This window comes from Anas acuta, chromosome 11 (assembly GCF_963932015.1).
Source record: "Anas acuta chromosome 11, bAnaAcu1.1, whole genome shotgun sequence".
In the NCBI taxonomy this organism is placed as follows: domain Eukaryota; kingdom Metazoa; phylum Chordata; class Aves; order Anseriformes; family Anatidae; genus Anas; species Anas acuta.
The window spans coordinates 8,254,276-8,276,839 of NC_088989.1; the positions used below are offsets into that span (position 1 = coordinate 8,254,276).

Genomic DNA, 22,564 nt, shown 5'->3' on the forward strand with positions numbered 1-22,564 from the left:
AAGCTGTGCCAGGTTCATTCTAAAATACAGATGAAGATATTTCCTGTCTCCATCAGCACATAATCCAGACCCTGCATGTCTAATGTGGGCAGAAACACATGAAACCTCATTCACAGGCCATCTGAAATGCTCTAAGATAACTCGACATGGCTCTAAAGACTACTCCAGAAGGACCTGGGTATCCCATGGGTCCTGTGCCAGATCTGCTGACCCTGTGCTGTTTCTTCAAATACCCTACAGCATTTGAAAGGGAAATAAATACGTATCCTTACTTTTGCAGCAGAATCATGCCCAGAACGCAGATTAAACAGTGAGCACACAGTTCAAGACTAGCCTTCCAGAGCAAGTTAAAAAACGAGATTTGCTCTCAAGTTTCTTTTCCTTCCAGCCAAAAATTCAGCAAGAAGTTGGGAGCCAAGCCCAGGTGGTGAGGAGGGTTCAGAGGTCATGACACAGATTCCCAGCTGAGACTGCACCCTCCCCATCTCTGCATGCTGAAGCCAGTGTTAACTCATTTGGTCCTCAGGATGCTTCTCAGCTGAATGGGCTTGATCAATGTTCAGCAAGGATGTTGGGGGGATATTTACTACTTTCAGCATATGAAGATTTTTGTGTTTGTTTTTCTTTCTTTTTAGCTAGAATAATCTTTGGAAGATCGGAAGTACAGTACAAGAGTAGGCAGGAATATTTACCTTTGCATTAGAGGATTACCTTGGAGCATGCTCACAAACCAGAGCCCTGCTGTGCCAGGTGCAGGAGAAAAAACAAGCGACACCACTTCCCCTCCAGGAATCCACTGACTCCCGGCCAAGGCAGGTCGTAACCCGCAAGGCGGACAGGACAAGCTGGAGACTAAACATGCAGACGGGTTAAGAGGTATTGGGAGGAGAAGGAAACAATAAGGTGAACAGCATCTAACAAAAGGAAAAAAATAAATACCAAGAAGAAAAACTCATAGTAGTAAGTGTTCAAATCTATTTCTGATCTTATTCAAAGCATGACAAATATTCTCAAGGGAAATAACAGTTCCTGACACCACACCCACACATCATTATGTGAAAGTTTTAGCATTTTCTGGCTTCTTAAAGCCATTTGAGTTTTAAAGAAACACAACCTGGAAAATTCAAAACAAGATGGAAGATTCCTGTGCTATTTGTGCTTTTGCAGCCCCAGCCAGTCCTCATGTTTCATAGTTATGTCAGCCTAATTTCAGATGTCCACCACTGGACAAAATGCAAATACTGCTCTAAATGGACGGTTTATGAAGAACATTAAATGAAAGAGATCACTCATTTATCATAGTCATACAGGACTCTTGAATTTCATAGTACTGTTTTAATCATAATAACGATAAAAACAGAAATGATGTTTTGCAACTCAGGAACAAGCTAATGGCAGTGGCACCCTTTGGTAGCAAGCCAGACAGGTTTCAAAAGTTCAGCCCATAATCCTACGAGCTTTACCTTCGTGCAATAACCAGGCAGCAACCGCTTGTACTACAAATTGACCCAGCAGCCCAGCCTATTTCACAGATCACAGGACACCAGAACTTTTAAGTGTCACGTTTCACATCTGTCTGCTACAGCATAACATTTTCAAAAGCAGCTGGTAACAGAAGACGAGATGACCCTTGTCTGCCCACAGCATCTCAACTTCCCACACATCAAATCCCCTCTTTCCATACAACAGCGAGCCCCTCCACCCTTAATGAGTGCCTTATGTACTCAAATGATGTGTTGTGTCCCCTTTACATAGGGACAGGAGAGAAAAAAAGGGGCAGGTGAGAAACCACTCATGGGAGTCATTCCTTGACCTGCCAAGGATACCCACTGCTCCCCAGTATGGGGCCAAGGTGTCCCACAACAGAGCAGGACATCCTCCATTCGTCTCCACCAGCCACCCCACTAAATACAGGAGTCTGGTCCACAGAACCAAGTTACAAGGTATTTGTTGTGTTTTCATCCAGACATATGTCTTTTCATTGAGAAGCATGTAAAAGAACACCCCGGGGAGCATTCAGAGTTGATATGCTGGAAGCCATCGCTTACAGAAAGTTACCAGCAAGGTTATGTAACACTGGTGTCAGCATGGCTCTGTGCACAGATGAAGCAGACTAAGTGCTTTGCTCCAATTCCATCTACTCCCTGCCACCTGAAAGACCGCAGTTTCAACATGCTGTGCTTAGACTCAAAAACCACTAAAGAAAACAAAACCACTCTTGTAATCTAAAAAGGAAGAAGAGAAGTTAATGCACCAAAACAGTATGAATTAAGTTAGATTTTATACCCTATAACTTGCATGTAAATAAAGCTAACTTTATTTTGGTTCTTGTGTTAGCATATAGTCTCTGAATACTTCATCATGGACAAAAATGGAAACAACTTAAAAATCCCATGCACATGATAATAAGCCTTTGCGGCATACTCCCAGAATACATACTCACACATTTGAGTTCTTTGTCAAAAAAAAAAAAAAAGTTATAAAACTGGAACTTAGAATTAAACATCAAGTTTTAAAGAGGAATGAAAACCATCATTCTTGTTCGGGTATTTTTGTTTTGATTTTTTTTTGTCTGCAAGGAAATATTAACATCCAAAAGCAAAGGTTAAGTTCCAAGTACAGAAAACAGTGGTTTTTAAAGGTAGAACTACACTAAATCTGAATTGTCTATTGTGCAATTATGTTGAGGTACAATGAGATGCTGCTGAAGGCTAAGAGAAGTAAAAGTAAATGCACTTCGGATAGGACAGAATCTCCTTGCCCTATTGCTCCTCTATCATTAGAGTTCCTTCTTATATGGATCACTTCTGTTCCATTGAGTCACAAAATAAAGCTTCCCATTTTATTTCCTACAAGAAGCGAGAGTAAGACATGCAGAAAAAAAAAATATTTAGAACTAGATTCTGGAGTGTTTCCAACTTGTGCCACATGTCTTTCTACAGCAATTAACTATAACCAAATAGCATTCCTTACATTGTACTATTATCTTTTTTTTTGTTTTTAATCCAGGTATGAGTTATTTTTTCCCAATTCATACAGGCAGAGTCTAAGATAATCACATAACACCAACCCTAAATGCAAGATGCTGATTTGGGAATGTGGGGGTTGATTGGGGGAGGATTCCCACTTGCACCCCCGACACTCTTACTCTCCATGCACATACTGCATCAACTCAACAACTCCTGCATGTGCTTTCAGTAATTTGAGCAGGTCAGATTTTGCAAGCACACTCCAGCTCACTTGAAAATAATCCTTTTTGCTTTGGGAAAGCCACCCAAAGTTGTAGCCAGATTTCCTGCCAGGTTAATATGTTCCATGTGGGAGCCCAAATTACCAAGGTTCATGCTTCATGGCACATGTGCCAGCTACATGAGAGCTACAATGTGAAATGCCTGCATACCTTGCAACCCAGTTCAAGTGCAGCACGAGCACACCTTCAGAACAGTGGTAGCTGCAGGGTTTTCAGCACATCCTCAGATATTTCAGAAAGCATTTGTATTTCTGGAACTAACAGTTTTTGATTCAGTCTTAACTTTTAACTCAAGAACTGAAAATTACTTTTTTTTTTTTTTTTTTAAATTCGAAGTGGGAAATGTGTTGCTGCTGGCACATATCTGGAATCTCTGCTCGATGCTGGCTTTAGCTAACGCCAACCAAGATTCCAGATGGGCTGCTGAGTGTTTTTAGTTTTTAAAAAACATGGCAGCCAATGCACCCATCTGGCTGCATACAGAAGTGATGCAGGAAAAGATCAAGTTCTACCCCTGTAATTGAGGTTGATAAATTGGGCGCTAAAATTGTGCACAGCAGAGAAGAAATATAAATGTATATACAGAGAGATGAGCAAGTACAATTTATCTGCATCATTAGAGTGTTACCATTGAGTGATTGCAACCATGTTATACACACATACAGAAACTTCAGACTGCTGAATCACTGCTCTTATGTGAATAGGGTTTTTAAACATTTATACTGGTATTTTAATATAGTTTACAGCAAAGACTGCACATTTAAGTGTCTAAAGTTCCTACACAAAGAACAAAGCAGCAGATGGTACAGGTTTCTGAATTTATGCTCCAAGAGAAATCAGGGGTCAAATTATTTTTGTACCTTGTGTTATTTTCCAACAGTGCTAAGTGATTGATATTTTTACTTTTTTTTTTCCCATTTTAAGCCTGCTTATATTTACTCTACATAGCTACAAGCAATTCCAAAAAGAGCCCAGCAGTAGAAAGTACAGAACATCTAGCCAAGAGTACATGAACTCAATAGCACAACAGATGAAACCAAAGACCTGAAACTATATAGCTTTGTATCCAGAGCTGTAGTTCTCAAGTGCAAACAGATATTTCACATGTGACCATCACAAAAAAAAAACCACTGCATATTTTGTCATTAACACAACCTCTACATACTTCTTCATTGCAAGATATTGCAAAATTGTAAGTTTCCAGAAGTAAGTAAAGTGAGGTCTACAGTAGACAGCAGGCCAGCATCCACTTGCAAAATGCTTAACAAGGTCAGTGGTGGAGTAAGGGTGCTCAGAGTCCCCTAGAAGGTCTCCTCCTGAAGTCCCTGTCATGACTAAACCCCCAGATTTTTCCATTGGTTTCACCAGGAATCACAGAGCAAAAAGCTTTCACATTTTTATTTATTTTTAAATCAAAAGTCACAAGCCTAATTCTATTCCCACATAACGGTGATGAAGTTACTCCAACTTCAGTAGGAGTTAATCTTCTAATTTAGAGAGGCATAAGCAACAGGGCAAAGGAGAATGTCAAAACTCTCAGGAGGAGCACTGATTAAGCGTATTCTTGGAGAGGTCTCTCCGGGTCCGAGTTCACCGTCAAGGCCCATGACTACCAGAATGTCACATTCCTTCAGCTTCTGTGCAGGACGATTGCTGGGTGACAGCTCAAATTACGTGGAGTTTGTTTGTTCTTCTCCTTTCCTTAAACAGTTCCTTACAACACTGATAGGAAGGAAAAAAAGGAATAGCAACTCAGACAGAAGGAACAAGCCGGAGCCATACTGAAATCCGTGGGAGTTCTGCCATCCAGTCTGATGGGGCCAGAATTTCATGCATTGTCTCATTCTATTAATATTAAAGAAATAACGAGTACAGATTTACCCAACAGGACATCTCATTCAAATTTGTAGATAACTGGCATCTTCTAAAGAGACAGATGTTCCCAGAAGCACACGTCCTTTGCATCCTAAAGAACGCGGCCTTATTATGCAGCACCCACTAAAGCATTAACATAGAGTGGTCCTGGTCATACTTTTACCAAGAACCAAATGGTTTTCTCACAAAAATGGTAGCCTGATTTGAGAGAGATTCACATCTATAAGTAAAGGACTGTTTTCTTTATGGCTTTTTAACAAAGTAAAGTGCCAAGAAACAAATGAAATCCTGGATACATTAAATGCAGTAATATTAAAAGGAATTTTTGTTACATCTTCCATCTAATAAACTATTCATTATTAGGAGTAATACAAAACTTTCCTAGAACCCTTATAATCAGAAGCAAGACAAATATTTGAGTAATAAGTAAAGGTAACATTATGCACTATGATCAACCCTAGCTGGGAACTCTGCTTTATTAAACGTCTTTTGTCCCCCATTTCACCTCAACTCTAAACAGCAGACCATCATGTCTGTTACCTGCTCCATCTCTACCTGTCTTGTCCTAGAGTTCAGTGAAGGACAGTGGGAATATGTCCTATTGCATTCTGACTTGGTTTTGCTTGTTTGTTCCTTCTTTTAAAGAGTATCGCTTGTTAGCTAGAATCCCAGATTATAGAACAGCCTATATTTAGTACATAGAGACAATGAAATGTTGAGTCTACCGTCATTGTGACAACTGAAAACATCCTGCTTAGCTCTGTCAGACCCAAAACTGTAGAGCTTTGCACAGCTGAAGCTCAACAGCAATATTTAAGTCACGTTAGCAGCCTTCTCAGAGTTCCTCTAGACAAAATGACATTGGAACCCACTGTACTCAGCCAGTTAATTTTTTCTATGTTAATAATATTTTAATATACTTTATCTTCAGCTAGGTCAGGACACTAACAATCCCTCGTAGGTAGATGTTATTTCCAGGAATTTCAGCAGATCTTGGTAAAACATACTTCAGTATCAATATTTATCCAAGATGAAAATGGAATCCATCTGGCATCTCTAGGCCTTCTCCACACTGAGGTCACAAATGGATATGGAGATGCAGATTTTTCTTTTTTAATTGATTTTTAAGTTTCAATAAGCCTTAGCTGCTCATTTGTAAAGCCACCATAGAACAAACGGCAGTTCAAAGGTGAGCTAGTAACTTTAAATGAAGCCGGTCCAGAAATAATGGACTTCTGCCCCAAATCATTCTTTTCATTGAGAGGGTACAGTATTGTACATATAACATAACTAAGGGTTAGAGATCACACAAGAAATCTCTGCTGGCACTGGAAACTCATTGCAGCTGCTGCAAACAGCTTAGCTAGTTCTACATAAAAGAAAAAAAATCAATAAAGAATTGTGATGAGGTATAATAATTATATTTGTCACCCTGCTCACCTCCCCAACGTGTATGGCAGGAGGAGGTCAGCAAACTCATGAAGGAAGAAATGCTTTGCTCACTGTCTTCTGTGACTGCTCCACATCTCTGAACACCACACTCACATATATGGGAGGTACTGGGAGGATCTCATCACACAGAAGAAATGTAATCATCACTGAAGATAAATCTCAGAAGACTAAGAACAAAAAGTACAAAAATATTCGAGGCAAATAAACCTACTTAGGTTGATATGTTATGAACACAGGGCCAAGTGACTCAGTTTTGAGAATCTGAATTTGGAAGTTCTGGACCTTCCTTAGAAGAACAACCCAGTTTTCACCCAATTTGAATGTGCAAACTTATCTACGTATACATTTAATTGCATGAAGTCCCATTTTCAAGTGTATTAGCACATTTACTTCTAGGACTCAGACGTGGGGGCATTGATCTCATTTTCATTACACTGCACTGCCACCAAAATCTGAAGTTAACTATGTTAGCAGAGGAGATAAATGTTTTCCACAATATCCTGTGAAGTTTAGACATGTTTATATATATAGAAGATCAAATTCATTAGCAGTTAGTGGGCTACACAATCTTTTGTGAAGCATATATGAATTATGGTGCAATGAAACACAAAGTCAAGCTCCTCAAATAAACATTTGTTAATTGTTAATTGTCTAGCAGAACCTGAAATAGTATCAGGCACAAGCTGAGGGCTTTTGGGATGTTCTTAGTTACTTTACCTCAGTACATCTCCAATATATCTCCAGTAGCTAAATCCTGGTTTGATATTCAGAGGGTGAGAGAACAGACTCCTCCATACCAACACTATTAGCACAAAGATCTGCTTTCATTGCCTTCATCCCATTGTCGTCATGATACAGATTGCTTGAGCAGGGAAAGAAAAACTGAAGCAGGAGGGGGATTTTGCTCAGTTACCAGGCAGTTCTCTTTGCTATGGAAATAAAGCAACTGTTTGAGTATGCTGCAGTAGCGTTGGTACTCCATATTAAAGACAAAAATAAAGGATATTAAGTAATTAGTAGCAAAAAGAAAATGTTCTGAATAATGTTCATGGTTTATTATATCCATCTGGTGCAGAAGGCTAACACTGGTAAAGGAGTTTCTTGGTCAGCTCAGCTGCTAGAGGTGCATCCCTCTGCTGCTGGCAGAAGAGCTGCCACTCAGCGCCTGAATAACAAGTCGGAAAAACAAGGGCTTTGTACTCAGGGTGCTCCACAACAGCACTCAATTCTGGTGCTCTGATTGCGAGAGACTCCTCTGCCTGGCCTTTCTCTGCCAGACAATCCCAACATAATCCCCAAAAGGCATCTGTGGAAAACATACAGCCTCCCTTGGGGTAAGCTGAGAAAGGTCCTTACACAAGGGCAGCAAGCACAGAACTGACAAACTGCACAATGAGAAAAACTGAATGAGCAGCGTGAGCTCGATTTAACAATGCTTTTACAAATCGGAGACTGAAGAGCTGGAGGCAAAAGAGGCACATATTAGACGACTGGGTCAACACTAGCCTGATAGTGGGCAATTTCACTGTAAGAAAAAGAAATAGGGAGGGCTGCTTTGGAGGTAAGATTTAGTAACATCTGGATCCTGCACTTAAAAAGAACAAAATCCTGAGGAGTGCAAGCACATAAAATTTGTCTACCAGACACATAGAAAGGAAAAGACTTCACACACATCAAGTCCTTTATGTGATTTATCTTTAACTGAGGCTACCAAAGTCATGCATCAAGCCATTCATTCACAACTTCAGGAAGCTCCATATGAAGGGGACTTAGTGACATATTTAATATGGTAACAAAGCCAGATAAGAAACATGCTCTTCTGTGAGCAAAAACTGTGCCGCAGAGAGTTCACACATACACACACACACACAAAATCTGAACAATTAGAGTTACTGACATCACTTATAAATTCTGCTATTCATCATCCTAAATGCTACATTTGGGAGCTGGGGGAGGAAGGAGCCTACAACCAGTCAGATTTAATCATAACATCTGCTAAGAACTTCCAACCTTCGATTTCATTCCAACAAGAAGTAACCTTTAAGAAGAACACCACAAAAAGCCACACTGTTCAACAAAATCCACTTGAAATATTTAATGTCAAGACACTGATAAATTTAAGAAAAAAAGGTTGGGATGTTTCAGTATCTGCATAAAGCAGTCGGAGCAAGTTACAGATTTACAGTGTCTGGACAGAGCTGGAGGACGTGGCATTAGCAATAAGTAGGATGAATCCAATGTGCTACTTAAATTCAAGAAAGCCTTGATTTTTATTAATTCCTTCTGATTTTAAAGGTTCTGTGCCCACCTAATGCCTGTCAGTACACTAACTGGCTGACTCACCAGGGACACACTACAAACTGGGAAGATGTCATGGTGGGGCCTATTAATAAACCAGCCCAAATACAGGTTGGGCATTATCAACCACAGCAATGAAGGGGCAGAAAGACACAAGGACAACAGAAGTGCAGAACAACTACCCAGGTGGTTACTGTTGCACTAGTCTTACACTGACACTTTGCACATGCAATTTTTTTTCCCCCAGGCAGAAAAAAAAAAAAATCAGCATCTTGGATTGTCCTTGGAGAAAGGGGAGGAAATGGGTTTAAAATTACAGAGGAAGGAAAGGTCTGCAGACTGAGAACAGTTTTTCCCCCTTCTAAAAAAAACACACACAAAGAAGAAAAGTATACAGTTCAAAAGTTTCATAACAGCTTGAACTCCACAAGCTTCCTTTCAACCCACTGGAAAGGGACATTCCTCTAACTGAAGTCTTTGGCAACAAAGCACCTCCACGATCTGGTCAAATTTCCACTAGACATATCAGGATACAGTGCAAGTATGAATTAATGGTTTTACATGAACATCCATCATAGTAAGTTAGATGGCAACACTTCCTGTCTTGTCTCCAGTTATTTCAGACCAGACGATGCAATCATTAAGGTCCAGGTCACACGCCTTCAACCCAAACACAATGTGTAATGCCACCAGCACCTGGAAACCAACAGAGAACACCTAATGAAGCTACTCCAGGTTCATCTCCAAGAGATGTCAGAGGTTTCCTCCCCCCCCACCACCACATTACAATTCCAGTTTAATTTTTGTTCAACAATCTGCTTCACAGACTAAAATATTACACTTAACATTTGACACTAATGTGTTCTAACGAAGTTGACGCATTAAAAGGATTACACATTTACAGATTATTGAGCAGGTTCCTCCTGGATGTCTGCCCAAAAAAATCCTGCAAATGTTCTGGCTCTAGGCTCTCTCGGTTACACCCAGCATTCATCTTGATAGGTTAGTGTAATCAGTTTGCATGCCACAAAATGATCTGAGGCAAGCAATCGGGTGGCTTTTACTAGAAGCCAAGCTGAGTTAGAGAACCTGAATAAATTAAGAAGGAGGTTAAACATCAGCTAATTCTACTCACAACACACTGCTGTTTATTCTGGTGCTTTGTCAATTTAGTAATCCAGCAGAGCCATATATACGACTTATCTTGTATGTGCAAGCAAGAGATGATTAGGAGGAAAAGGAATTTAAATTGTCTGTAATAACAAACCTTGAATACTCTATGAAAAAAAAGGAAGAAAGGAGAAAGTTACCAGATAAATTTGGGTTGCAAAACTGAAATCGAGGTTTCATGTTTGCTTAGCTGATTTCTAAGCAATAGAAGTTCACATGTTCTGAAGCCAATTTACTGCAGCAGATGTAAGTATTGAAAATGCAGTGAGAGAAAAGAAGTCATGCAGCAGAAGGGACTGCATATAAGCCTCACAAGCTACTGACTGAAAACTCTTAAAGACAGGACTGCAATTCCAAACTAGATTAAGATATATAACAGATCTCCTAAGGGCTTTCTGCATTTCTATACTTGCTATTTCTAACTTTGTGTTAATTTGAACTTCTACTTGCTTGAGGGAAAAACAGGAGTTTTGAAATAAGTCCTTAATCATATCAGGATACCACCACATGTTCCACCAAGAAATAAGTGTTTGCTTTCAAACCTGGTACTTGGGGGGGGAAGTATTGTCTTGTGTTAGTAGCTCATATGAGAAAGATTTATGAAACAGTTAAACTCATACACACCCTTCCTGCTTCTCTGGGAAAGGAAGAGTGCATTTATTTATATGTTCCATTCAGAAAGCTGTATTTGAAAGCTATTTTAGGGCTGCAGATTGAAGTGTTCAAGTGGCAACATTAAAGCAATTAGGACAAAAGGGATTTTTTAGCCTGCTATATTTGCATGATACCATGGTCTTGAAATGAATGCTCAAATGTTGTATTTTCAGAAGATCCATGCACCAACCAATGCACAAGAGGAATGGAAGCACATACCACCACACCCTAGACTACCTACAGGTTTTATACCTGTAGGAACAATTATTCTACACTCTGAGCAGAGCACTCCAACGCTTTTTCAAGTTGTGCTGCATTTTAGAAAGCTCATCCTTGACAGATCTCAAGTTCCTGCTTTTCAGGTTAGTTTTATGACCTTATCAGTTGAATTTTGACATACTTGCATATTGCTTGAAAAGGCAAAATTTCTAAAGGATATATCAGGAGGCATGAAGGAGGAATTTAAAAGCCCACTGTTTGATGAGCACTGTGCCTGGAAAACGATTCCTTCGTACAATCAGATGCAGTGAACCTCTCTTTAAACACCGAATGTTTCCTTCTATGCCTCATCGAGTGATCTTAACAGATCAAATGACCTTGAGTAACCACGTGATTTTCTTTTGTTTCTAAAACATAAATCCTGATCTGATGACTTGTAAGCCATTGGCATTAGCCTCAGTTCATATGAAAACACCCCAAATCCTGCTTTCCTTGCTTGTTCCATCACTAGCTTTTCACCACATCCTTCCATTTCTAGCATACTGAATCAGCCAGATTAAGAGATGCATTCAGAAACCGAATTGCTAATCACCTGCTTGTACTATTGATCAGCAACTTCTACAACATACTACAGCTGAATGAGAAACAACCCCAGAAATTTAACACCTACAAGCTACATTTAGGCTTTTGGAAGCAGACATCCTCCCCCGCCTCTCCAGTAGTTACCGTTCCCACTGCTCTAGCACAGCAGTTTGAACAGCTGTGCAATGCACCAGACAGATAGGAACAGATCCATCTGGAAAAGCTTGTATTTCTGGAGATTTTGGCATTTCCTTCCAAAAGCTGATCAGTGCCCTGACACGGAGACTACTTGTGCTAAGGCATCACAGAAGACTCCACGTAGGGCTAAGAGCAAATTGCCAGTGCTACTCAGAGCTGCAATGCCTCCAGCAAAACCACAGACATACAGGCTGACAGCCACTACAGAAAGACCATCCATCCATTCACTTCTTTCCTTCAAGACACCAAACAATCAATTTGCAGCCATAACTACTGGAGGCTGTGTTGATCAGAGGCTAGGTAATCAAATTCAGGACGTAGGGACAGTCAACATCTGTGGGGAGGTTTTGGTTTGTTTGTTTTAAAATCATTTTAGAAGGAAACTATTTACAGAGCCTTGACAGTAGTAGTTGTCTTACACCTGGGCTATCATGCCAGGTATAAAAGCAAACAGTTTATCAACAAGGAACAGACCACAAGCATTTCTTTTCCTGAACTCATTACCCTAACAAAACATGGAAAGGAATGCTTGTTGGACACGGATGACAAAATGTGATCACAACGAAATTCTATCAACCATCTACTGCCAAAAAAAGAAAAAAAAAGTATCATTTCACATAACACTCCTTCCTCCAACAATGAAGAAAAGTGTTGTTTTCCGTATAAATGATGGTGTCCAACTTGTTATGTAAAATCAACATAAAACCCCAGCAGTGACCTGCAAACAGCAGGCTGCCAGTGATTTCACATACCATTAAATAATTAAAGCTAAGTGTCCACAGGACTCTTGTAAAGATTCCGTTTGACAGGTTTCAGGAAGCAGAACTCAAGATCGCACTGCATATTCAAAAAGGAGTCCATGTGTGCTTTACAAGGTCTCTGCACTCCTATGAACCTTGTCCATTATAAATACAGGCTTTAGATATATTCTCACTTCGAGATAACTTACACAGTTGACTATTTGCAGGGCAAACGAATGCAATCAAACACTAAAGCTTCAAGGAGATTAGAGAGCTGCCAAGGTCTGAACTATATCAACAGCTTGAAGTCAGCTCATTCAATAAAGCTTTGACAGTATTACACTGGCAAAACAAACAAACCGATGGTATTCGCATCGGACATAGCTTCCCGTGGCACTAGCTGTTTCTACTCATGTAAGAGGAAAAAAGCATCTGTTCAATTGCCATTTCTAGAGACAGAATGCGATCGTACTGTCACAGGAATACCACGGAGTGCTGTTGGGCCAGCACCCAAACTCTGTTACAACCCACTGGGGACACACAGGTTAAGCATTTTTGCTTCATTTCAGGACTGAATTTGCCTAGTTTTAGCTATTGCTCCCTTTCCACCCCATCCTCTTTAAGTTAAACTGTCACGCACAACTAAATCAAGCGCCTTACAGAAATCAAAGCATATCATATCATTGTGTTTCAATCAAACTTGAAGCTCCATTGCAGAAAGCTTAACTGCTTCCCATAAACCAGCAATCCTCAGTATGAATTGTGTTACCATCTTTACTCACACTATTGTTCACACAGCTTCATATTTGGTTTGTCCCACTTCATTCGAAATATTTCTTCATGTATCAGTTGACCAATAATTGCTCATTGACATGTTCATTTATCAGTTGTTTTTACTGTTACAGCTCTGTTTATAGTTTTTGCCATAAGTTGTTTTTTTTTTTTAAAATAAAAATAAAAATCATTTGTACTTTCTAATCCATCTAACCAGGACTTTGAAACACATTGCTTTGTTAGACACCTTCCAAAAGCAAACGTTCTTTCCAGAGAGGCATTTAAATAATTTTCAACTATATTTGTTTATAATTATTTTCTTCCCAATCAGTCAACCCTTCGTGGCTTTTTAGCAGTAACGACCATTCCAAAGCCTTTACACATTATTCACAAGATACTCAAATGGCTGGAAGTCTGCATTCTGCCTCCTTCTACGGATTTCACAGATCCTGTCTCCCATGTCTTTGTGCTCACGTACTAAAAAAAGAAACTAGACAGAGTTAGACAGAGTACCTCAGCTGCTCTCAAACACCATGCAGCACATAAGGATCAATACACAGCATTCAACATCCAGAAATACAGCATTACCACACAAACCTAAATCACCTCTAAGCTCAGTTCTGATTCTTGCATGTAAAATTAATAAGCCAAGAGATACTGAATCTGCTTAGAGTGTTGGAGAGTTATGAATTGGTGACAAACCTTTCTTTTCAGAGCTATCAGAAGAAAAGTGCAGGCACGAATAACAAAGTTGGGAGCTGTGGCCCCACAGGAAGTAAAGGCAGTATCATGAACAGCCATATTCTCCACAAGCTATAAGAAGTCATTTTACTTACTGTGAAGAGAACACCCTTGTACTTGGGAAAAGGCAAAATCTCCATTTCTATACCTCATTAGTAATCAATTTTCATAGTTCATTAGTAAGCAAAAGGAATGTAAACCGACACCTTGAAAAATTGTTCTGTGCTTAGTAATAATAAACTTCTATTTCTTTCCAGAGTTAAGGCAAATATGCACAGGATGTAGACTTCAGATTTGCATTTCATGAATTTAACACTAGTGTGGCAGAACAAAAATAGAATAGCTTTATTCTTCCATGCAAGAAAATATACTAAGCCTTCACTATAAAACGTACCAGTTCTCTATCAGATTTTGGACATTTAAGCGCTTGGAAAATTGCAGAATTGCGATTACTTCCTCTGGAAATGACAGAGCTCAGCTAGACACATAGCCTACATAATGTATCATACTTTTCACTAAAAGAAATACAAACACCTTTAATGGCTCTCTGGGCAATTGCCTGGACAACAGGATTAAACTTTTGAGCATCCCTTCCAGAACAAAAGTGTTAAAAAGAGATCTTGAAGTAAACTAAAAGAGGGTAGATTTACGTTAGATGGTAGGAGGAAATTCTCCACTCAAAGCGTGGTGAGGCACTGGCACAGGCTGCCCTGAGAAGCTGTGGATGTCCCATCCCTGAAGGTGTTCAAGGCCAGGCTAGACAACCTGATCTGGTGGGTGGCATCCCTGCCTATGGCAGAAGGTTAGAACCAGACTGTCTTTAAGGTCCCTTCCAACCCAAATCATTCTGGGATTCTACAGTTCTAGTAATAGTGCCAGGCCTGGCTCATAGACTTGTCTTCTTCGATATCCACATGCCCATAAGGAATTAAAAACAACCACAAAAAAAAAAAAAAAAAAAAACACACAGAAAATAGCTTAGGAAAAAAATTCAGTTTATTTCATAAAAACTTCCCTTCACCATTGAACTACTTCAGTACATATGGCTTTACTCAGATCCATGGTGCAACCGAGAGCCTTTTTTCAGCAGTAGAGAATACCATGAGCTTCCCCCCATATTCCCCACACAAAGGCAGACACTCAGCACTGTGGGCTCATATCTTCCCATCAAGAGAAAACCATCCACCAGCTCCACGGGCAGTGAAGAGAGGTGCAACTGCAGCACCTTCAGCAGAAGCGTGCCTGCTTTAGCTGGGGGGAGATTTGATCAGTGCTCTGTATGCAGGTTCTGTACTTGAACAGCTGCAAGTTTTAGGGCTATCACCGTGTTCACCCAGCAGCTGGAAGTCAGTTGTCTGTCACTGTAAGGGAACCTATAGACATATTTCTCCCTTTCTTCTACTTAATGCACTCAAGCCAGAGTCATTGCTGGTGAGAAGTAACACACCAAGCGATCCTGTCACTTGGAGGAAGTGATTCATGGAATACAGTAGTTTTAAAACCGCTCATCTATACCAGCTGAACCAGACAGCTTTTCCTTCTACCATTTCCTAGCAGTATTAATTACTATTTTAACATATTTTAATAATAAATTCTCATCTCCCCATCACTTAGAAATAATATTTCTGCTTTTAATGCTCCTCTGAATCCTTAATCTCATCCTCAAGAACATTATCTCTTCCATTAAAATGATGTGTGTGTATATACACACAAATAGTCGTTCAATCATTCATTATAATTTTAAGCTTATTATTCTACAGATGCTCCAGAAAGGCTCTTTACAAAGCTGAAATTTTCAGGTAAAGCAGTTTCTTGACAGCACAATACAACACAGCCCTTTGATGAAGCAGCCAAAAAGCTGAAGTCATTTACTTTCATAACACTGGTTAACATTGGAAGTCTCACTAAGATCAATTTTAATCTGCCATTTATTACTACTTCAAGAACTCTACATGCCTTCAAGAGAATCTACAGTAAACCCTTGCCCTTTTTATCTCCTTCATACCTGAGATCACAAAACTAATATAAGTCACAAGCTTTAAGAAGATATTGCTTTTCCTGTTGACTCAGATTGCTTCCAAGCAGCTTTGCACACAAAGGTATCACTGCATTACATCACATGGACCTTTTAAACTTTCAGTAAGAGGCAGCAATAATGCATACAAAACAGCTGGAGAACAGGTTTCATTTCAGCAAGACATTTTGGCGATCCTCTTTAGAGGAAAACCTTTGTCTTCCTGTTAATGGATTGCTACCATAAATGTTTCATGAGCATAATGTTTTATGCGGGTGCTAAGTAAGGAAAAGACAAAAAATACTTGCTACTTCCAGTAAAATAACTGAACCCTGAGCTGCTGAATAAAAGTGCTCAGAACACGTCTGCACATATACGGATACACTTTAAAAAAAGTTTCACCGATCAACCAGAACATTGCTGGGTTACACTTGAGAATTCAGTTTTATTAATACAACTTTATCAAAACACTTCACACTTGAGCTACAGCACTGTGGACCCATATTGCACTGCAGAACACTGAAGACAGAAGAAAGCCCATATTAAAACAAAAAAGCAACTTGACAAGATCTTTACTCAAACAAATGTGGTTTAAATGATATGCTGATTCCCTCCCCCAGCCTTTGCAATGTGCAAAGGAGAGTCTGTGATGTACAAGCAGAACATTATTACAGCAACAAATGTATATTTTGCCAAAATTGAAGGGAAACACCAAGTAGCACAATGAACCACAGGACTTCTGGAAAAGTTTACTACAGGGCTTCAGACTGTGTTTTTGTTTTGTTTTTAAAAGAATAATAATCTACTTGTTTAGTGAGAAACAAGTCACTTTCATTATTCTGGCACCAATGCAGTAACATACTTGAAAAAACCTCAGGACTTAAGCTCATGTTTAAGCATGTTCCTGAGTAGAAACCGAGATGAAAGCAGGCTGCGGAGCCAATGCACAAGGGCAGAACATAGCATCATAACCAAGGGCACCAACAGTTGCAACGTAACACACCTAGATGGACAGAATATGACCCCAAGGCTTGAAGTCACGAAGTACAAGGCTCAACTACATTAGCTAAGAGCTCCTGCTGCAACAGTCAACAACATAATGGTCCCACCCACCTTGATTTGGCTGTGCCTTGAGTACAGAGCCAGACCATCACATTGCCTACCTGTGGGTTTGTGTTATCTGACAGCTCTTATGGTTTCTTTCCATCAATGCCTGCAACTGCACTGCTCCTCAAGAGACACCCATGAACCATGTGTCAGACAGGTCAGGTGCCAGCAGCTGTAAAAAGCCTTTTACAACACTTGCTGCATTGGGGTAAAATTCAGAAATAACTTTAGTGCACGCCTTCCCCTGAGCTTATGCTTGTTTAAAGTGCAAATTACATGACAGCCCCAGTAATTCCAGAACACCACTTCACAAACATTAATTACTGTATCATGAGGAGCTGCCTTGTTTAACAGCCAGTCCTAAATAGCTCTGAAACTTTCAGTCCCATTAAGGTTTCTTTGGAATTACGTACTTGGTTGCAGTTGCTCTGTAAAGGGTAAGAGAAACTAAGCTGGCCCTGTATCACATGCAAGCTTCTGACACACAAGAGAGCCCTGAACAGAAGGAAGGCTAAACTTACATCCAGTTACATCTCATCTAGCATACCCATTTGATAGCAGTTCTTAAGTAAGATGAACGATCTTCAGGCTTCATAGGGCACAGGACTGAAATAAATCTTATATGCAAAACAGTTTGGATTAGGTTTAATCTATTGTGTTTCACTTGGGTGATTCCAGGCATGGAAACCACTGACATGATATCTAGACTAAGGAAGTCAGCAGCTTAAGCTTTCATACCGCAAAAGTACCAATGAATTCCTGAAACCACCATACAAATTTGTAAGATAAATCCTGAAATGAATGACTAGAAAATGATCACCAAAAATAAGCTTAAATAATCAGTAAATTTCACAGATGGACAAAAAGTACGACTAAATCTCTCATAGAAAATAAACTCCGTTAGAACTGATGAACAATAGTACAATAATAATATATATATTAAGAGTTATCACTGGCAAAATCAAGCTTTACTTCAACATTTGAAAATTTAGGGACAATGTTTTGCCACTTCATAGCCAAAACAAAGTTCACTGAGTTTTTCAGCACTCTTGGAAGGGCAGACCCAGCACAGGTTTTCTTGAACCAAATGTGACTGTTAAGAAGTGACCAACATGTATTGGTATTTGCAGCTTTTTGTTTATCACTGTGCAAAACAGACCAGAAAAAAAAAAAAGGAACGGGAGAGGAAAAATGTTGTGCCATCCTTCACAACAGAAGGAGACAGAAGAGCCCCATCCCTTTGTGCTGCTTACACGGACATGGCACTGAAAAGCTCTGCAGAGGTCTGCAGCACGCTCAGCACCGTACAGGCAAAGTCTGCCCAGAACGGTTCGCACAAATGGGATGTCAGTAACTCAGCCCACGTCAGTCTCGCTCAGTTATCTGACAGCCCTGCAGTTTCCAAATGCCGATATTTAAACAAATGAAGCCCCACCCGCAGCCCTCCGAGCCGCCTGACTTTCTGCCTTTAGCTTATCAGGATAGCAAAGCCAATTAAAATAAACAGACTTATGATGCTCACAGCCTTTCTGCATCAAGACCATTCATGGAATGCTTAAAAAAAACACAAAAGCAGTAAGGCCTGTAGCCAAAATAGCTGAAGTTACATTGCAGGAAATACTTAAGCTATTCTGCTCACAATAGGCGGTTTCCTGCCCAGCATTAGCATTCCTCTAGGTGCCTGTTCTCTCGGGGGAGGCCCCCCAAGGACTGCATCACAACTTGGCTTCAGAGCATGAAGCCAAGCTCTTTTTTTATTTCATCTTCCAGAAAACCCGTGCTTTCATCAATGGCAAGAAGAAAATAGGGGCAATATTAACTGCAGGTAAATCAGTGCTGTTTCTCCCCACACACTTCTTATCTTCTGCAGCTGGAGGTCGGATTCCTTTACATGGGCCTTTACATTTCATCTTTTGCATCTGAACCACTGGCTGTATTGATTTTAAATGGAAAAAAATATATATTTATAAAGCCAGAATCATTTTTCCCCTACATTCCGTAATTACTCCTATTCATATTTTTGAATTATACCAAGTTCAACAAGGATCATACTCCAGTTAAAATGTAAAGCAGTTTGAGTGTTACATTCATTGGTCCAAAAAACAAACAACAACAAAAAAAACACCACACCACACAACACAGCCAACCATTCATCCATCATTTTGCTGTCACCAGTTTGTTATGGCCACAAAACCACCAGCAAAGTCTTTCTTCCCTCACTTTCACAGGATGGACGAGATGAACAGGCTCCCCTGGAATCGGACCAAGACAGAAGTCGCAGGTGCATAAAACTGCACGTGGAATTTATTGCAAGTTCTGCAGTCCCCTGGCAGCCCAAATTATAAATTCAGGCTATCGGTTTTGGGAAGCCCTGAGGTACACCTACAGCTTACAGGAACACAGATATGGAACATAACATCTCAATGGACCACACATCAGTTTGATCTCAGAATGCAAACACTTCAGGGCAAGGTCTTTCTTTACCTAGACATTGTGCTAAGTGTCTTGTACATTTGTTGCACTGCATGAAGTATTCACAAGATTGAAACAACAAATCCATGTGTTTCTAAGAATCCCTGTCAAGGTAGATTTTCTTTTTTTATTATTCCCTAAATCCCACAAAAATAAGCACTCACTACCCCAACTATTTTTCCCCTCTTTGGGAAATAAATCACAGCATCTCTTCTTTCACCTAATGAAGTCTGTGGGAACAGGCTCAAGCTCAGACTTTGCATACTTATTATTTGCCATTAGCTATTAACTCCTACTCAGAGTGAACCTACGCTACTTTCATAGCCACCTGCATAAATATGTTTTGTCAAGCCACAAAATTGCAGAAAAAAATGAATGAATGACCATTACAAATCCATTTGGGCTACATCATTATCATTTCAGACTACAACCAAATCCCATTTTCCCTTTGCAAATTCAATTCCCATCAATAGCCCCATACATCAGTGGCTGCTCATGTTTGTGGCCTCATTTTTTACATTAAAAAAATTGAAAGATTACTGCCAGTGTATAATAGGCAAACTGCATTTTCAATTCCCAACACATGTGCTTCAGGGAAAAAAAGAAACACAAGGTAAGGGGAAGAAATGCAAATGAACGCACTGCTATCAGCTGTATATTACCCTAGTGACATTACCATACTTCATATCTCTGGTTGGGTACTTTAGAGGGAAAAACACCACATTGTCATTCAAGTAAATTCTTTTGTCATTTTACCAAATGTTAGTTTACTTCTCAGGTTCCTATTTTATTTGCCCATGGGGCAACAAAACTAAGCGGAGATGTTTCTTTCCACATATATAGTTTTTATCTACTTTGGCAAATTTTCTCCCAAGAACAAAACAGGTATCACAAGCAAGATTTCAGCCAAAGTGCTGCTTTCTAAATGACAAGGAAAAACAAATTAAAGGAATCCCACACATGTTGAAAAGGTTACACAACTGTTTGGTATGCCAAACCTCCTTTACTGCCCATGCAGCAGGGTATCACAGAGCAATGAAACTTGCAGGAATCAAAACTCGTCTTCTCGGAAGAAAATTCTAGTACATCTTTATTACAACCCATGTACGAGCTAGCCAGCAGCCTGCATAACTCACATTAAATCTCAGTATCTGTGCTGCATGGATAACTCGGGCGCTAGCTGGTCTCTTCTGGTAAACACTCATTTCATTGGTGATGTGCTGCAATGCAACAGACCAGCTCTACAGGGAATTAGAGCAGACAGGTAATTCCTGCCAATCACTTCGAGGGGCCGTTCTCACACCAACAGACAGATTCAGACAACTCCAATTAGCGCTAATTGTACTTCTCTCCAAGTCCCTCTGCAGCCAGAGATGACAGACTTCATACACGGCTCTTAACATAAGTGGCAACACTAATTTTGTTCACTTCAAAATCCTTTCTGGACACAAAGCTCTAAGCTCGGTAAATAACTCTTCCACGTTTTCAAGTGGCAGCAGAAACCTCCATTTTTAATAATTCTCTCAAAATGTTTTACTTTACCTCAGGTGCCATACCTATCCGGACAGGAGACATTTGTTCTGTAGGCTTTCCTGCTGCATTTCCCTACATACAAGGTGAGATACAGTCTTAAGAAACCTCAGCAAAGTTTTATCAAGAAAAAACAGCAAAGTGTGCAGTGAGAAGTTACATGTCACCCCCCAGCTCCCTACTTCCAAAGCTCACACTGGTGCTTCATGCAGGGCCAAAGGCCTGGTCCTCCAGCTGGGCAGCATCCGAACCAGCTGTGCCCAGAAGACCCTCGGGGCACAGCAAAACAGCAGGGCTTCTGCACAGGCCTGGAGCCCTTTCCTTGCAACGCCAACACCTTCCACCCAGGCAGGCTTTTGCTGCTGCAGGGTTTTGTTGCTGTAGGGTTTTTTTTTTTGTTTGTTTGTTTTTGACAGAAGCTGTGTCCCCCAACCCTCCCTTCCCTCCGCAGGCAGGGGCCTGCTGAGCTGCCTGCGGCATCCTGAGGGGCCACGTCGGCTAAACACCGACCCAGAGCACAACAGATCAACGAAATCCTGCAGGGTTAAACTCAGATCAATACGGTATTGTCATATTCATCAATGGAGAACTCAAAGGCAACCGTCATTGGGTACAAACAACGCCTCATTTTCCTCCAGTGAAGTATTTCCACCATCTGTGAAACCCGCAGCGAAAGACAAATATGGTTAAAAAAAGATGTTTTGAGAGCAGTTTTTACACTGCAATTTCACACCAATCCTGCAAACAGCAAAGTCTGTCTACCAAAGATGCTCAAAAGTCCATCCATACAGTCTCAAGTAACTGACACAACTCAGACTCAAACTGCTTGCTCCCAATATTTCACACCTTAAACATTGTATGCTTAAACACATGCATCCACAAAACAAATGTCAGTGTCCACAGACCACAAGTTTATAAACAAGAAACAAAAAAGAAAATGTTAAGTTTTAACAATTAATTAAAGCAGTTTAGCTCAATTTCCATCTGCAATTATAATCATTTCCCATTTAAAATATCTACCACATTTTACTCTTAATTAAAAATGACATCCTTGCAATGAAGTGCAATATGAATTAAAAATTCAAATGTTATCTATGCAAATTTGTTAGTCCTTTGATTTTATCACCCTTTTATGCAAAGTCATGTGTAGGTTTATTTTTATTAAGCTTGTATAACTTCACTCAATGTCTTCTGCTCTGAACTCTATACATAATATTTCAATCCAAGGACAAAGAAATAAGTTGTAAATGGTGCAATTTCTTTTCAAACCTCATAGCATTCATTTAAGAATCAATACCTATGTGAAGAGGTATATTTCAAAAATAATTTTGAAGAAATCTGCGCAATTTTAAAACTTAAAACCACTGGAAGTATAAAGTGTTTTTAACAGCTATTTCTTCAGGCCCTGACAATGGAGAAGTTAATGCAGCACGATAATAACCCAACTTCAAGTCCACTCTGATGACACCTAGATTTCTGGTGACCTGA

At 39.9% G+C, this 22,564-nt stretch overlaps 1 protein-coding gene and 1 long non-coding RNA gene across 3 annotated transcripts in view; both read right to left on the bottom strand.

The window, feature by feature from the left end:
• PTPRG (protein tyrosine phosphatase receptor type G) overlaps positions 1–22,564 on the bottom strand; it is a 398,462-nt gene that overhangs the window by 354,182 nt on the left and 21,716 nt on the right. The gene's annotated exons all lie outside the window — the stretch shown is intronic.
• On the bottom strand, positions 3,397–6,920 carry LOC137862218 (uncharacterized). The gene is made up of 2 exons (XR_011100085.1): positions 6,566–6,920; positions 3,397–4,972 (listed from the first exon to the last, which is right to left on the bottom strand). It is a non-coding gene; the product is annotated as an uncharacterized lncRNA (long non-coding RNA).